Source organism: Oryctolagus cuniculus, chromosome 5 (assembly GCF_964237555.1).
Source record: "Oryctolagus cuniculus chromosome 5, mOryCun1.1, whole genome shotgun sequence".
NCBI classification, from domain to species: Eukaryota; Metazoa; Chordata; class Mammalia; order Lagomorpha; family Leporidae; genus Oryctolagus; species Oryctolagus cuniculus.
The window spans coordinates 116019757-116038392 of NC_091436.1; the positions used below are offsets into that span (position 1 = coordinate 116019757).

General features: G+C 42.0%; 1 long non-coding RNA gene across 1 annotated transcript in view; it reads left to right on the forward strand.

Moving 5' to 3' along the window:
• The window catches only part of LOC108177435 (uncharacterized), a 33743-nt gene extending 24793 nt beyond the window's left edge, over window positions 1-8950 (forward strand). Inside the window, exon 3 of the long non-coding RNA XR_001794233.3 lies at window positions 8518-8950. This is a non-coding gene — a long non-coding RNA (uncharacterized lncRNA). The remainder of the gene's footprint in view (window positions 1-8517) is intronic.
• The last annotated feature ends 9686 nt before the right edge of the window (window positions 8951-18636 follow it).

The following is an 18636-nucleotide window of genomic DNA, read 5'->3' on the forward strand; positions in this document are numbered from 1 at the left end:
CTCCTGCCATCGGATCAGCGCGGAGCGCCGGCCGCAGCGCGCCGGCCGCGGCGGCCATTGGAGGGTGAACCAACGGCAAAGGAAGACCTTTCTCTCTGTCTCTCTCTCACTGTCCACTCTGCCTGTCAAAAAAAAAAAATGTTTAGTTAAGAAGGTAACTTGGATAGCTGTTTTAATTTTACAGACTTTACATAATACGTGACTTGACTATATTCCAGGATTTTTCCAAGTGCCTTATTGTGCTAGCTCATGTGGCAAAAGCCACAGTTAATGGAAAATGACTAGTTTTACAGGTATTTTAGAAAGTACATAAAACTGAATACAAATGAATCTGATAAAAAAATTCAAGTATCTATAGAATGGTTACAAATAAAAGCAGATAATGAAGAAAGGAACCAACAATGATCAAGGTAGAAATCAAATGGAAAATTCAAAGAAGAAAATTATGAAATCGAAAGTTGAAAAGACAAGTCTAATCCAGCAAGCATGATCAAAACAAAAAAAAATCATACAAGCAATATTAAAGAGTCTCTAATACAGAGAGGAATATAGGAAAATTACAAGAGAATACCACAGCCAAATCAATACCAATAGACATCAATCTACTTAGGATATTTCTTCTCAATTTCCTTGGAAAATCATAAAAATTTTTTTTGTTAATTTTTTTAACTTATTTAATGAATATAAATTTCTAAAGTACAGCTTATGGATTACAATGGCTCCCCCCCCCCATAACGTCCCTCCCACCTGCAACCCTCCCCTTTCCCAATCCCTCTCCTCTTCCATTCACATCAAGATTCATTTTCGATTCTCTTCATATACAGAAGATCAGTTTAGCATACATTAAGTAAAGATTTCAACAGTTTGCTCCCACACAGAAACAAAGTGAAAAATACTCTTTGAGTACTAGTTATAGCATTAAATCACAATGTTCAGCACACTAAGGACAAAGATCCTACATGAGGAGTAAGTGCACAGTGACTCCTGTTGTTGACTTAACAAATGACACTCTTGTTTATGGCATCAGTAATCACCCTAGGCTCTTGTCATGAGCTGCCAAGGCTATGGAAGCCCCCTGAGTTCAATGACTCTGATCATATTTAGACAAGGCCATGGTCAAAGTGGAAGTTCTCTCCTCCCTTCAGAGAAGGGTACCTCCTTCTTTGATAACCCGTTCTTTCCACTGGGATCTCATTCGCGGAGATCTTTCATTTAGGTTTTTTTTTTTTTTTTTTTTTTCCCCAGAGTGTCTTGGCTTTCCATGCCTGAAATACTCTCATGGGCTTTTCAGCTGGATCTGCATGCCTTAAGGGCTGAGGAAAATCATAAAATTTTAAAAGGCTTCAAATAACTAACTAGACCAATAACTTCAGAAGAAAATAATGAGATAACTGCTCATGTACCTCCTGTAAGGACATCCACCTCAAAATAGGGAATGAATAATTTCCCTTCAAAACAACTACCCAGAAGTCTTACTGCGAACTTTCCCTGTTGATGGTTGACCTGAATTTAGTCAAGTGGTCAAAAGAATTTGGAAAAGGCCATCTTTTAGTTGAAAAATGAACAATGGAAAGGAAGAAGGGAGGATAGATACTAGGGAACAGCTAGATATATCTATTAAACCAGCAGTGAAAAAGCTAAGATAAAGTAATGGAAGAAACAATAGTAAAAAAAAAAAAAAAAAGCCACAGAGGCCAGCACTGTGGCATAGTGGGTAAAGCCACCGCTTGCAGTGCTGGCATCTCCTATGGGTGCCGGTTTGAGTCCTGGCTGCTCCACTTCAATCCAGCTCTCTGCTATGGCCTGGAAAAGCAGTGGAAGATTGCCCAAATGCTTGGGCCCTTGCACCTGCATTGGAGACCCAGAGGAAGCTCCTGGCTCCTGGCTTCATATCGGCACAGCTCCAGCTGTTGCAGCCTACTGGGGAGTGAGCCAGCGAATGGAGGACCTCTCTTTTGCCTCTCCTCTCTCTTTTTGTAACTCTTTCAAATAAATAAATCTTTAAACAAAAAAGCCACAAAATGGGCCAGTGCTGCCACACAGCAGGTTAAGCCATGGCCTGTAGCATTGGCATTCAGTTCCAGCTGCGCCACTTCAAATCTAGCTCCCTGCTAATGTGCCAGGGAAAGCAGATGAAGATAGCCAGTGCTTGGCCCCTGTACCCACGTGGGAGACCTGGAAGAAGCTCTTGCCTCCTAGCTTCAGACTGGTCCCACCTTGGCCATTGTGGCCATTTGGGGAGTGAACCAGCAGATCTCTGTCTCTCCTCTCTCTCACTCTGCCTTTCAAATAAATAAATCATCAAACTATTGAAAAAAGCTGTAAAGGAAAACTCCAGATGATTGAATATTGAAAAAATCAATACCTCACAAAGTAATCAGATAATAGAATACCAATCAAAATCATAAAGGGTTATCTTATGGAACTTTTAAAGATTGCTATAAAGTTCATGTGGAAGATAAAACATAGTAGGAAAACTTTGACAAAACAAATTTCAAGTGTCCACACAAATATCAAAACATATTCTAAAGCTATTAGAATTAAAACAGGGGTCGCACTGTGGTATAGCAGGTAGAGCCACTGCCTGCAGTGCTGGAATCCCATATAGGCACTTGTTTGAGTCCTGGCTGCTCCATTTCTGATCCAGTGACTTGTAAAAGCAATGGAAAATGACCCAAGTCCTTGATCCCCTACACCCACATGAGAGACCTGGAAGAAACTCCTGGCTTTGGATTGGTGCAGCTCCAGCCATTGTGGCCATTTGGGGAATGAATCAGCAGATGGAAGACCTTTCTCTCTCTGCCTCTGCCTCTCTAACTCTACCTTTCAAATAAATAAATCAAAAAAAAAAAAAAAACCATGTAGCATTTGGCTCGGGAGTACATCAAAAATCAAGTAAATTTATTTTTGTTGATAAAGAAACAGTTTTAAATATTTATTTGAAAGTTACACACACACATACACACAATCTTCCTTTTGCTGGTTCACTCCCCAGATGGCCACAACCCCAGGGAGGGCTAAGTCAAACCAAAGCCAAGAGCCAGGAGCTTCATCTGTATGTCCCACATGGGTCCGGGGACCGAAGCTCCTGGGCCACCTGCTGCAGCTTTCTCAGGCCCATTAGCAGGGATCTGTATCAGAAGTGAAGCAGCTGGAACACAAACCAAGTACCCATATGGGATTCCAGTGTCACAGGCGGCAGCCTTACTCACTACACCACAATGCTGGCCCCCAGGAAGCACTTCTAATAAGTAGGAAAGCTTGGACTTCTCAATAAATGAATTGGGACATTAAAAAAAAATGGTTAGACCAATAATGTTACCTTGTTTGATTCTCAACTCTAACTTCACCAGTTAATGTTATATAGAAATTGCAGCATTTGAAGTATGATAGATGCAGATAAATAGGGAATACAATACATAATTCTGGTGATATAGTCAGTTATGTTGTCTGTTGCTATCTCACAAAATGGAGTAAACTTTCAGACTCATGTGAATATAATTCCTGTGTGAGTCCCCTCAGGCTAATGCTATGTACCTTACTCAAAATAGTTCAGAATTCATTCACTCATTCATTTATTCATTCAACAAGTATTGTTCCTTGATCAAGGTACTTCTGGGTGCTGATCCATTCCCCAGACGTACAGAACAAAATATTTTCCTTATAGAGCTTACATTAATAAGAGATAACCAATAAATAAATGGGGCTAGGTATGATAGAAAAACTATTAAGCAGAGGAGAGGAAACAGGGATTTTCCAGAGTTACTTTATACCCAAGTAAGAAGAGCCCTGGGCCTCCCACATGACCCACTCTGGGGGCTAGAATTCCGAATACTAAAGGGACATGCCCACTTGCCTGTGGGGAGCAACTCGGACTAGACTAAGTTACTGGAATTAAGACTTATTCTATGCATCTGCTCTCCCATAATATGGCGCTGAGAGAAAGAGACCAAACAACCTGTATGCAGCTGCCTCATCAGTTTGACAAGCTGCAGGAGCTGATCCTGCTCCTGATTGGAGGAGAGCAGCGTGCTCGGCATGTGGGTAGCAGAGTTGGGATTGGTGGAAGAGGACTATAAAGGAGGAGAGAGACAACATGCACCAGGGAACATCTGAAGGAACACCTGTGGAACATCTGAGCAGCCCCCGAGAGAGCCAGCCGGCGGTGTGCCGCTCCCCCGCGGATGTGGGGAAAGTGGCAGGGGGAGCTGCCCCTCCACGGAGGTGGAGGGGTCGGCAGCCAACCCGGGAAGGACCAGCAGCAAACCCGGGAAGGGCCGAGCAGACGAAAGAACAGTGCAGGGTTTAGTGTCGTTCCTCTGCGAAGAGGGGGAGCGACACTTGCCCACTGTGTTCTTCCCATAATTGTGTTCTAAGCCACCCAGCACCATGGAATTGCCTGCATAAAGGCCAGACCTGATTGGCTTCATCCTTCAGAAAATGAAATATGCCCCAGGTGTGTACACTTCTAGGCCCAGTGGAAGATCAAAGGTAGCTTAAAAAGATATGTCAAAAGGACTAGGATAGGCTGGCTGTGTGTATGTGTGTATAAAGCTCTACTGGGCCTTTAAAATATTTAGATAGGTGATATATAGGCTTCTTCATACCCTTGTCCAGTCCTGCTGAAGTGAAAGGCAAGTCTGGTCAGGGGAGTTAGAGTGGGTGGCTCCTGATTTATACAGGAAATTACTTTAAAGTAAATGAGTAGAGCTGATGCAATGGAAGGGCAATTCATCTAGGCAACAAAATAACAAGTGAGGAAATTAAATTCAAAGTAACAGGAATAAAAAGCAACTCGGCCCATGCAAACCAACCACATCCAGGTTTGTGTGCCTGAGAGCCTCATGAGAAATATTTGAGAATCTTCTTAGAAAACTCAATTATATGACTTGCTATCTATTTAGCCTTTTAAATGGAATGATAAACCCTCTCACCCCACATGCCACCCGTGCTTTAAGAGCAACTCCACAGAGGCCTGAAATGGAACGGCTGAGTGTGCAGTGAGGTCAGCAGCTATGTGCAGTGCTGGGAGAGAGGGCTTCATTACCATGAGCTATAACTGGGTGACAGAAATGCCAGCAAGCCAGGCCCACAGCTAAAGAAGGGATCGGACTAATCTCAGACACACTCAGTAGACACTACATTAGCATTTCTGTCCTTTGTCAGAAGTACACAGCTCCTTATAAGACAAGTGAATCTCCAGCAAAACAGTTGTGCATATTCAATGCATATATTCCTCTAAAAGGCACACTCAGTTAATTATAATGTGTGATGTGTAAATAGTCATGTAAAAATGTAAAAACTAGGCAAATGTAAACTATACAAATGAAAAAGAATGAAAAATGATGCAAGTAAGGTGATAGCAGTGGTTGCCATTTCTTGTTGGGGTCATTTTTTCCTACATTTATGATTTTTTTCTGCCTCTTACTTGTTAGTTTCACAGTTGAAGAAACTTTCCTGAGTGAAATTTGTCAAATGAAAGCTCGATAGTCCCAAAAGTAATAAAATTAATAAATAGTCTGGTAAGCAGCTTAAATTAGAGAGAGAGAAATATATTTAAATCAGTAGCTGTCATATATCAGCAATAATCCATTAGAATGATGAGTTAGAATATATATATATATATATATATATATGCAGTTAAGTGTATTCATTCTGGAATAAATTTTTAAAAAGAATGTGCAAAATCTGCATTTCTGATTATATAAAGTATTTGTCCGAATAAAGGAGTAACATGCCTTGTTTCTGCATGGAACACTCAATACTATAAAGATATCATTTCTCCCCCATGGTAATAAGCTATTAAAATACAATTTCAGGGACCAGTGCTGTGGCATAGTGGGTAAAGCCTCCACCTGCAGTGCCCATATGGGCACCAGTTTGAGATCTGGCTGCTCCACTTCCAATCTGGCTCTCTGCTGTGGCCTGGGAAAGCAGTGGAGGATGGCCCAAGTCCTTGGGTCCCTATATGTGCATGGGAGACACGAAAGAAGCTCCTGGCTTCGAATTGGATCATCTCTGGCTGTTGCGGCCATTTAGGGAGTGAACCAGCGGATGGAAGATTTTTCTCTCTCTGCCTCTGCCTCTCTCTGCCTTCCAAATGAATAAATAAATCTTCTAAAAAATACAATTTCAGTAAAAATTCCAATGAGACTTTGCTTTAGAACCTAACATGGGAATTCTAGATGAAGTAGATACAAAATTTGCTAAGGAAGAAGAACTGCTAAAAAATAATGAAGAAAGACTTGTCTTCACAGAAGTCCTAAGACTTCAGAAATTAAAATAGCTTTGGGCACACAAAAAAGAGCTAGGGACTGGCACAGTTGTGTAGTGGGTAAAGCCATTGCCTGAGTGCCAGAATCCCATACGGGCGCTGTTTCGAGTCCCAGCTGCTCCTCTTCTGATCCAGCTCTCTGCTGTGGCCTGGGAAAGCAGTAGAAGATGGCCCAAGTTCTTGGGCCCCTGCATCTGCATGGGAGACCCAGAAGAAGCTCCTGGCTCCAGAGCAGCCCAGCTTCAGCCATTGCAGCCATTTGGGTAGAACCAGCGCTACTGTCTTTCTCTGCCTCTGCCTCTCAAATAAATAAAAATAATTTTTTTCTTTAAAAAGCTAAAGAGACATCTGTGTATGTGGGATTGACTATAATTAGGAGGATTTTCAAATCCAAGAGTAACAATGGCTTGTTCGACAAATGGTGCTGAGAATGGTATTTGAAGTGACAGAGAACTTTTCTTCAAATCGTAAGTAAAATATATATTTGCATACAGATTAGAAATCAGCTGGACTAATGAATGACAGATCAATGCAAGTAGTAGATGGAAAAACCAGTAATATATATTTTATAATCTTGGGCAAGAAAGTCTTTCCTAAATAAGAAGTAAAAGTCAGAAGTAGTGAAAGAAAGTTGACATACTTGACTATATCAAAGTGGAGTACTTCTGTGAAACAAATTAGAAAATAAACAATAGGCTTGGAAGGAAATATCTGTAGTATATATACAGACAAAAGACTAAGACAGAAAAAGATAAGCAGCCACATGGCTAACTGTGGGTTAAAGGACAGAGATAGACTTAAGTATTTCTTCTTCTATGGATTGTCTAAAAAATAGATTAAAAGCTATGCATCCTCACACAGTCATCAACACATGCAAATTAAAACATCACCAAGAACCACTTTTCATTTACTGGATTTGCTAATATTGAAGAGATTGGTAGTATTCAGTAGTTGCAAAATGGTAGGGAAAAGATGAATTTTTATATGTGGTGGTGGCAGTGTATAATTTGGTGCATTTTGAAGGCAATTTGAGAAAAGCTTTGGAAATAACCCAGCAGTTCCACACCTATAAGTCTATTCTACAGAGTGACTTACATGCATGGATATGTGCACAAAGCATCATCTGTAAAACTGACAAAAAAGGTCAGCTTGAAGTCCACCTATTTATGAGAGAATAAATGAGTTATCGTTTTACCATGCTATGGAATGCAATGCAGGGATTGTCAACAAGAAAGGAATGAGATGAAGTAGATTGTGGTAGTTTGTACTTGCTATAGAAGAATCTCATGACATCTCACTGAGTTGGAAAACTGTTACATGATTACATGCAGAAAGTAACCCGATTTTACTTTATTTTTAAGAATCCTATGTTATGGGAAGTGAGATACTCAGCAGACCCATAGAATGGCAGATGTCCTAAACAGCACTCTGGCCTCAGAATCAGCCCTTAAGGCATGCGGATCCGGCTGAAAAGCCCATGAGAGTATTTCAGGCATGGAAAGCCAAGACACTCTGGGGAAAAAAAAGAAACCTAAATGAAAGATCTCCGTGAGTGAGATCCCAGTGGACAGAATGGGTCATCAAAGAAGGAGGTACCTTTCTCTGAAGGGAGGAGAGAACTTCCACTTTGATCATGGCCTTGTCTAAATATGATCAGAGTCATTGAACTCAGGGGGCTTCCATAGCCGTGGCAGCTCATGACAAGAGCCTAGGGTGATTACTGATGCCATAAACAAGAGTGTCAATTTGTTAAGTCAACAACAGGAGTCACTGTGCACTTACTCCTCATGTAGGATCTCTGTCCTTAATGTGCTGTGCATTGAGATTTAATGCTATAACTAGTACTCAAACAGTATTTTTCACTTTATGTTTCTGTGTGGGAGCAAACTGTTGAAATCTTTACTTAATGTATGCTAAACTGATCTTCTGTATATAAAGAGAATCGAAAATGAATCATGATGTGAATGGAAGGGGAGAGGGAGTGGGAAAGGGGAGGGTTGCAGGTGGGAGGGACGTTATGGGGGGGAAGCCATTATAATCCATAAGCTGTACTTTGGAAATTTATATTCATTAAATAAAAGTTTGAAAGCAAAAAAAAAAAAAGAATCCTATGTTAAGGAAGGGTGGACTTTGACTTTTTATTTCATAAGCTTGTATATTGCTCCAAATTTTATTACTCTCATATTTTAATGATTTCATTTTTAGCTGAAGCATACAAAAACTAAGTAGAATCTCTATTTCAGGCCACTTCAGCTTTCCTGACCTTACAAAGGTCCAAGCACCCATCACCTCTACTCTGTCTACAAAAGTCCTGGAGCACTTTTAGAAAATAACAATACCGGGGGCCGGAGCTGTGGCACAGGTTAATCCTCCACCTGCAGTGCCGGCATCCCATATGGGCACTGGTTCGAGTCCCTGCTGCTCCTCTTCCAATCCAGCTCTCTGCTATGGCCTGGGAAAGTAGTAGTAGAAGATGGCCCAAGTGCTTGGACCCCTCCACCTGCATGAGAGACCAGGAAGAAGCTCCTGGCTCCTGACTTCAGACTGGTGCAGCTCCCGCTGTTGTGGTCATTTGGGGAGTGAACCAACAGAAGGAAGTCCTTTCTCTCTGTCCCTCCCTCTCACTGTCTGTAACTCTACCTCTCAAATAAATAAAATCTTTAAAAAAAAAAAAAAGGAAGATGAAAATAGCAATACCCGGGCTCCATCTCCAAACAACTGAGCTAGAATCACAGGGATCTCTTGGGCCAGTGCTAAGGCACAGCAGGTTAAAGCCACAGCCTGCAGAGCCAGCGTCCCAAACAGGTGCGGGTTCTAGTCCCAGCTGCTCCACTTCTACGCCAGCTCCTTATTAATGCAGCTGGGAAAATGAAAGATGGCCCAAGTACTTGAACCTCTGCACCCATGTGGGAAACCTGGAAGAAGCTCCTGGCTTTGGCCTGGCCCAGCCCTGGTCATTGCAGCAATTTGGGGAGTGAACTAGCGGATGGAAGATCTCTCTAACTCTGCCTTTCAAATAAATAAATACTTTTAAAAAATCTTAAAGATCTCAAAGGGTGGTCTGCAGCCTCAACTGTTTTGGGGAATATGTTAGAAATGCAGTATCCAGGCCCAACCTAGACCCACTGCATCAGTATCTGCATTTACATGCAGAAGTTTCCCCTTATCTGTGGCTTCATTTTCTTTGGCTTCAGTTACCTATAGTCAATTGTAGTTTGAAAATACTCAATGGAAAATTCCAGAAATATGCAATTCATAAGTTTTAAATGGCAAGCTGTTCTGAGTAACATAATGAAATTTCCCACTGTCCCACTCCACCCTGCCCGAGACACCTTTCATCCAGTGTATCCAAGCTATATCTGCTACAAGCCCATTAGTCACTCAGTAGCTGTCTAGGTTATCAGATCTACTGTTGTGATATCACAGTGCTTGAGTTCAAGGAAGCCCTATTTTAATAACAGCTCCAAAGCAAAAGCCTTGTGATGCCAAGGAGTAGCACCAGGGCATAAAGCTGGAAGGACAGATTAATTCTGGTACTATGTGGCAACACTGCAGGATATATAAGAAAAAACACACTATATATAATATTCAGTACAATCTGGGATTTCAGGCATCAGTTGGAGATCTTGGAAAGTATCCCCCTTGAATAAGAGAAGACTAGTGTAATATCCTTCAGGGTATTTGTTTGCACATTAAAGTTTGAGAAGCACTAACTACTCATTTATTGTATATTTGACCTAGAGTGAGTTACTTAACCTCTGTAAATGCCAAATTCCATATCTGTAAAATGGAGAAAAGTAGTATCTGAGAGCAAAATAAGCTTGTGTGTGTAAAGAGCCCAGAGCCCTGCCTGGCACACAGTAGGTACTTGATCAATAGGTTTTGTGATGGGGCACCTGAATTTTGCACCTATAAAAGTGAAGCCTTGGCCAGCGCCATGGATCACTTGGCTAATCTCCACCTGCAGTGCCAGCACCCCGGGTTCTAGTCCCGGTTGGGGCGCTGGATTCTGTCCCGGTTGCCCCTCTTCCAGGCCAGCTCTCTGCTGTGGCCCGGGAGTGCAGTGGAGGATGGCCCAGGTCCTTGGGCCCTGCACCCACATGGGAGACCAGGAGGAAGCGCCTGGCTCCTGGCTTCGGATCGGCACAGTGCCGGCCGTAGCAGCCATTTAGGGGGTGAACCAATGGAAGGAAGACCTTTCTCTCTGTCTCTCTCTCACTGTCTAACTCTGCCTGTCAAAATAATAATAATAAGTGGAGCCTTGTTGATTGGTGTTTATTGATTTCCACTTACCAACTTACTAGGATGTATGGCCAGTGATCAGTATACACAGAAGACTCACATGATGGGGCTGCTCTCCAGTACAACCAATGTGCTGCTGCTCCCACAAATCCAACTCTGTTTTCCAAGAGTCAGCACAGGATGTGCTTCTGATTGTTTATACCAGTAGTACTTGTTACTGAATTATGTAGTAAATAGTTATAAACCAATGAAATATGAATATATAGAGGGTTGTTTCTGTCAAACAGTAAACTGAATGTTTTTGAAAGAACTGATAAATTCGGGGCGCCGGATTCTGTCCTGGTTGCCCCTCTTCCAGGCCAGCTCTCTGCTATGGCCAGGGAGTGCAGTGGAGGATGGCCCAGGTGCTTGGGCCCTGCACCCCATGGGAGACCAGGAAAAGCACCTGGATCCTGGCTCCTGCCATCGGATCAGCGCGGTGCGCCGGCTGCAGCGGCGGCCATTGGAGGGTGAACCAACGGCAAAGGAAGACCTTTCTCTCTGTCTCTCTCTCTCACTGTCCACTCTGCCTGTCAAAAAAAAAAAAAAAAAAAAAAAAAGAAAGAACTGATAAATTAATTTTCTTAAAATGGGTGGGTGAGACAAATATAAAAGGCAAGAGCAAAGAAATCATACACATTTATAACTATATTCAAGTTGCCTTGTCAGTTTATTAAAGTCTTCAACTCAATGTAAGGAAACCAGTATTGGAACTCACAATTAGTATTTTGTAGGTAAGTTTAAGATAGATTCATTCACCTGGGTTCACACACAGTCTTGGCTCTGTATCAAAAGATAGGGGAAGACTGTGTGTGTGTGTGTGTGTGTGTGTGTATTTGCTTTAATTCAAAATAAAGTGGTTCTACTATAAATAGGCATCTCTTTTAGACATTTCCCATGTGATCTGATTATTCAAAGTTTCAATTTCAATAGGAAGAAAAAGAAATTTTTTGTCTCCTGCCTGACCCTCCTCCTCCACACGGTCCTTGTTAGAAATAAAGTCTCTTGTAGCTCTTCCAGTTGTTCTTAGGGGTTAAATGTCATGAGGTCATTTTACCTTATGAAAAGTCTTATTTTGATGATTAAGATGTTCAGCTTAATGTAATAATCAAACCTCAAAACTTATCCCCTCCGAGAGGTAAGTTCCGATTCCAGCCAAGAAGTTCATGCTGTGAACCTGGAAGTGTGAAAGCATGGTTGATGTCTTTCAACTTCCCTTGCCCCTTCCCACCCTCACTGGCTCTCCAACCCCTCTGGAATTGGGCTCCGGGTGAGAGTGTTAGGCAACAGGCTCAGTCTTCCACAGATGGAACCATCAACAATCAACTTCTAATTGGAGGACCCTCTAGAAGGTCCTTTTGGGATGGGAAACCTGCTAAATAAGGCTGTGGACCAATCCCCTCACGTGGGTTCACAGAACAAACCTACTTCCTTATCCCTTAGCTGGTAAAAGTACTTCCTCTCAGTGCCTCCCTTTCCCCCTTTCCTCATAGGTAATAGCAGTTCCAGCCACCATAGTTGGCTTCTTGGAGAGTCAGACACCCAGGGTTCCCAAGTATAATTGTGTGGTTGTAACCACTGTTTATGTATTGGGACCTCCTAAAGTTGTGCAGTGTACAACCTCAACAGCCATCCTCAGAGATCAGACACTGGACCATTGTATTCCAGGGGACTCAAATCAAGCTCCTCAAGAGACTCCCTCAAAGCCTTTCAGGGTATTTGTTTGCACATTAAAGTTTGAGAAGCACTAACTACTCATTTATTGTATATTTGACCTAGAGTGAGTTACTTGGGTTAAGAGGAAATGCACACTTCTCTTACAAAAGGAAAAGAGGAAAATTCATGATCCTCCAAGGATTTTCACGTAGGAATTCTCTCATGGGCTGTTTAGAATTCTTGGCCTCTTGACTCAGTCTTAAATATTTTCTAAGGGAACACAAAAACAGATGTGGCCACCTAATTTGCTTAAGGTATTTTGGGTTATATTTTTTGTTCTTAGACCTCCCTAAGCTGCTCCACTTCTGATCCAGCTCCCTGCTAATGTGCCTGGGTAAGCAGCAAAAAGATGGTGGGCTGTACCACACGGGAGACCCAGAAGAAACTCCTGGCTCCTGGCTTTGAATTCGTCCAGCTCTGGCTGGCAGCCATTTGGGAAGTTAACCAGCAGATGGAAGATCTCTCTCTCTCTCTCTCTCTCTCTCTCTCTCTGCCTTTGCCTCTGCCTTTCTGTAATTCTACCTTTCAAATAAATAAATACATTTGTAAAAAAAAAAAGAATATGCTTATAACACATGTTCTATTATGTATAAAATGTGAACATTAAAAGAAGTAATGATAAAGACTCTTGCCCCAGGTGGTACTACAGTTAAAATGCCACAGTAGTTAAGATATTGCTTGGAAATCATAAGAGAGTACCTGGGCTTGAATTCTAACTCCACTTCTGATAACAGCTTACTACTAATGCACATTGTGGGTGACAGCAGATGACTGCTTAAGTAGTTGGGTCCTTGCCACCATATGGGAAACCCAGATTAAGCCAGGTCTCTGGCTTCAGCTAGGCATCTGGAGAGTGAACCAGCAAACTGAAGGTACCTCTCTCTCCCTCTCTCCTTCTCTCTGCCTTTCAAATAAAATGGAAATAATTTTTAAATAAAACTTTAAAAATTCTTTAAAAAAGAAAATAAAGCTTTGCCCCATTAATTATCTCCTTAGTTTCCTTATCACTTCCTATTGTTTATGATTACTACATATTTTTGTGATCGTTGATTCTATGTTAACATTGATGTTTCTCTTTTTTAAATTTAAAATTTTTTTTTTATTTGACAGGTAGAGTTATAGACAGTGAGAGAGGGAGACAGAGAGAAAGGTCTTCCTTCCGTTGGTTCACTCCCCAAATGGCTGCTACGGCCGGCGCTGCACCAATTTAAAGTCAGGAGCCAGGTGCTTCTTCCTGGTATCCCATGCAGGTGCAGGGGCCCAAGCACTTGGGCCATCCTCCACTGCACCCCTGGGCCACAGCAGAGAGCTGGACTGGAAGAGGAGCAGCCAGGACTAGAACCCGGCGCCCACATGGGATGCCAGTGCTGCAGGCGGAGGATTACCAAGTGAGCCCTTGGTGTTTCTCTTTTAAAGTGATGAACATTTTCTTCGACCACTATTGGAGATTTAATTAAGTCTGCTTATTCCTGAATATTTCCCTAAATTTAGTGATCAGTGCATTGGTACTCTATAAAACACTTTGCAGGGGCTGGTGCTGTGGCACAGTGGGTTAAAGCCCCCTCTCTGAGATGCCAGCATCCCATATGGGCACTGGTTCAAGCCCTGGCTGCTCCACTTCCAATCCAGCTCCCTGCTGATGTTCCTGGAAAGGCAGTGGAGGATGGCACAAGTCCTTGGGCCCCTGCACCCATGTGGGAGGCCCAGAGGGAGCTCCTGGCTCCTGATTGGCCCACCTCTGGCTGTTGCAAACATTTGGGGAGTGAATGAGCAGATGGAAGATCTCTGTCTTTCCTTCTCTCTGTAACTCTGCCTTTCAAATAAATAAAGTCTTTTAAAAAAAATAAACACTGGAGCTAGTACTGTGGAATAGCAGGTAAAGTCACCACTGTAGTGCCGGCATCCCATATGGGCACCAGTTTGAGTCCTGGCTGTTCTACTTCCCATCCAGCTCTCTAATATGGTTTGGGAAAAGCAGTAGAAGATATCACAAGTCCTTGGGCCCCTGCACTCACATGGAGACCAGGAAGAAGCTCCTAGCTTCAGATCAGCGCAGATCCGGCCGTTGCAGCCAATTGGGGAGTGAACCCACAGATGGAAAACCTCTCTCTCTGCCTCCCCTCTCTGTATAACTCTGACTTTCAAATAAATAAATAAATCTTTTCTAAAAAAAGAAGAAAAATTTTGCTTATGACTACTTCTTCAGGAATAATCAAGATTAAATAATGAGAGAAATCCATAAGAATTCCTATCTGCATTTTCCAAGGTTATTCTATAAGTCATTCATGCCACAGAATAGTCCTGAAAACAGGATTCATATATGTATCTTCCTCTTAGAGACCAACAATGTACAAGTCTGAGAAGTCTTTCACTAAAAAAAAAATTAAAAATCTATCTTTACTTCTAAGCTGGATTTTTTAAGGTAACCCAATTTTAACATTCCCTTTAACAAGATTCTACAGAAGACATTTTGAAGGACATTGGGCTTTACATAAACATTGCTAACCCAGGAAGAATAATAAAAAAAGAAAGCCAAGAAGATCTTTTCATTGGAGCAAAGACAGAGTGGTCAGGTGACTGCTTGCTGGGGATATTCTAATTCGATCTATCAAAGGCAGTTGCTTTTATAAAGCTGCTTTCAAGTTATAGCTGGATGGAGTAAGAAGTTCTGGAATTCTATTGCACAGCAGTATGACTATAGATACTTTACTGTATATTTTTCTATTTGAAAAAGCAACTAGGGGTGGGTCATTGGCGTGGCAGCTAAGATGTTGCTTGGGAGGTCTGCATCCCATGTCAAGGTCCCAGTTCCACTTTGCATTTCAGCTTCCTGCTAATGTAGAACTTGGGAGACAAGAGGTAATGGCTCAAGTACTTGGGTCCCTGCCACCGATCTAAGAGACCTGGATTGAGTTCCAGTCTCCTAGCTTTGGCCTAACCCATCCCTGACTGTTACAGGAATCTGGGGAGTGAACCGGTAAATGTGAATGTGGACACATATTCTCTCTCTCTCTCTCTCTCTCTCTCTCTCTCCCCCTTCCCTCTGTCTCTCTGCCTTTCAAATCAAGAAGGTAGGAATTGGTATGGTTTTACCATAAATATATATTTTTTTAATATTTATTTTATTTGAGAGTCAGAGTTACACAGAGAGAGAAGGAGAGGCAGAGAGAGAGAGAGAGAGAGAGGTCTTCCATCCACTGGTTCACTCCCTAATTGGCTGCAACAGTCAGAGCTGCGCCAATTTGAAGCCACGAGCCTGGAGCCTGGAGCCTCCTCCAGGTCTCCCACACAGGTGCAGGGGCCCAAAGACTTGGGCCATCTTGCACCGCTTTCCCAGGCCACAGCAGAGAGCTGGATCAGAAGTGGAGCAGCCAGGTCTCGAACCGGCACCCATATGGGATGCCAGCACTGCAGGCGGCAGCTTTACCCACTACACCACAGTGCCGGCCCCATAAAGATATATTAAATGTTTGAAGAGATAGACTTATTTACCTTAATTGGACATTATACAAAAACATTATATAAAAAATCACATGGTACTCCATAAATATGTATAATTTTCATATGTATGTTAAAATATTTTAAGTTTTTTTTTTTTATTTGAAAGGCAGAGACAGAGGAAAGGAGAGGGAGAGAGAGATCGCTCTCCCATGTTGCTGATTCACACCACAAATTCCCACAACAGCCAGCCATCAGGAACTACATCTCCCATGTGGATGTGGCAGGGACCCAAGCTCTTGAGCCAAACACCAGCTGCCTCTAGGGTGCACATAAGCAGGAAGCTGCATGGACAGCAGAGATGGGATTTGATCCCAGACTCTCGGATAAGAGACACAGGCATCCCAAGTGGCAGCTTAACCCATTGTACCACAATTCCTGCCCTAGCCCCTTGATGTTTTGAATGGTATGACTACTAGAAAACGTAACTGATGTGAAGCCCTTCAGGGCAAATTCAATTTCCTTCATGGCCAGGCAGAAATGCGTGAAAACACCCAGAGGTCAGTGTAGAGCAAACCACAGGTGGGTGATAGAAACAGAGAAGTGAGGACAAGCGTCCTATCTAAAGGGTGCTGTTGCCACTCAGCTTCAGCTGCTGTTCCCATATAGATAAGCAAGCCCAATATTGCTAAACTGTATAATGATTCATGACAAGTAAACATTTTATTCTTCACTCCTTATTTTATTACCACAAATAAATAAATATCCAAACAAAATACTAATGTAGCCAAATTCAGCCCCCACAGCAATCGTTGTGAATTCTCTTGTGTTCAGAAATGAGGATCCCCCTATCCTAAATATCTAAGATTGAGAGGATTTTGGAATCCTTCTGCCTTGCTCTCATTCATTCATGGTTAACTTACCACCTCTTGCTGTGCCTATGTTCTCGCCTTCTTAGGATCCAGATTGTAAAGAAAATTAAAATCCACTAAGGGAGGACAAGAAGGGACCACCTGTGTAGAAAGAGTGTGGCTTCCAGAATAAGGAATCTATAATGCCTGTTTTAGCAGCCCAGAGGAAGTTTTTGAACATTGCATTCTTACCAGCTGTTTCCCAGAGTATTGAGTTACTATATTGTCTGAAAGAATTCAGATATCCATGAAACTTTCAGAGCATAATTTTAATAAATTCTCTCATTCAGAAATAACTTCGGCTATTTTAAAACAACATAATTGATCCCAAGTTGCATAAATACAAGGCAAGATAGTTTCAAGATTTTATGACTTGGAGCCTTCTTTAAAAAAATATGAATAGGAATAAAAAATGATTATTAAAACTTTACCAAAAAAATCAGTTATCTATTTTCAGCTTCTTTAAGTCTTTCCTAATCATACAGTTATTGGTCATAGAGAGATAAAGAAATATATTAATGGAGTGAAAACTCAAATAATCAAGTGTGGCAGGCAAGCAAAGACAGGGCTGTCATGTAGGACTGTGAGTGAAGGGAACTTTTCAGTTCTTTACCTTTTTCAGGTAATTTAACAATGCAGCTCATGAGAGAGTGGCCTTTGGAGTCTTGTTTAATCTGGTTTCAATCTTGTTTAGTTCTAGAGTTAGAAGATCTTTAATGCAAGTAAAGGGGCCATCACCAGAGCGGCAGACTTTCTTGAACACTGACTATGTTAACAGGCACCGTTCTGGATACAGAGACACAAAAATACAATACTGCAAGGACTTTGTCCTCCAGGATTGCACAAGCCAGGGAGGAGGAAAACATATTGTCATAACACGATAAGTTCCAGGAGAGACAGACGTACCCAGGGCATTATGGGAACACAGAAGAGAGACTGAGATGTGGGTAGGGGAGGGGGAACCAGTCAGGAGAAGGAAGGAGTCTCACCATGGAAAGCCAATTGGTGGAGAAGATATGCAGTTCAAAACTTGTTAAAAAAGAAAGTTATATTATTTTAACTCAACCTGGTCACATGAACCAGTCCCTAATTTTTTTAAAAAGATTTATTTACTTGAAAGAGTTACACAGAGAGAGAGAGGTATTCCATCTGCTGGTTCACTCCCCAATTGGCTGCAACTGCCGCAGTTGCACCAATCCAAAGCCAGGATCAGGAGCTTCTTCCAGGTCTCCCATGCGGGTGCAGGGGCCAAAGGACTTGGGCCATCCTCTACTGCCTTCCCAGGCCATAACAAAGAGCTGGATTGGAAGTGGAGCAGCCAGGACTTGAACTGGCAACCATATGGGATGCTGGCACTGTGAGCAGTGGCTTAAACTATGCCACAGCGCCGGCCCCTTCTAACTTTTATTAAGCCAAGTATCGCAAGTTCTCTGCAGTAAATTTCTTCATTTTTGAAGGGATGACTCTTCAATGATGCTATGCCAACTGAGACTTAATCTTCAGCTTTCATATGTAGATTGTTTTGTATTATTACTATTTGATATCTCAAAGCAACCCTCAGTGACTATACTCTTACAGCCATTGGAAAACCAAATACTGTGTTTTGAAAACTATGCTGTACTTTTAAAAGTGCTGGCAATGAACATGTTTTCTCCTTCACGAGTCTGTCTTCAGACCAAAACAGTGCTGCTGCCTTCAGAATGTCGTAACTCAGCATGTGATTTGCAAGTGTCCACTTACATCAAGAACCTCTTAACTATACTGAGAACAACCCAAGCACAGCTGGTATTTCTAGCCGCTATTAAGATAGGCTGCATGAATTCACTGAGTTAGCTATAGTTTCCATGAAAGTGTTTACTTCATTGATTGGCCTCGTGTTAATTTTCCAAAAGTAAGAGTTTGATGGGACCTTGGAACACTCTGCCTTGTCACTAGACTTAACACCTATGTGCCTAACATAGTACTTTATATTCTTTATCATATCACTTTTTGTAAGTATTGAATATATTTCTGTTT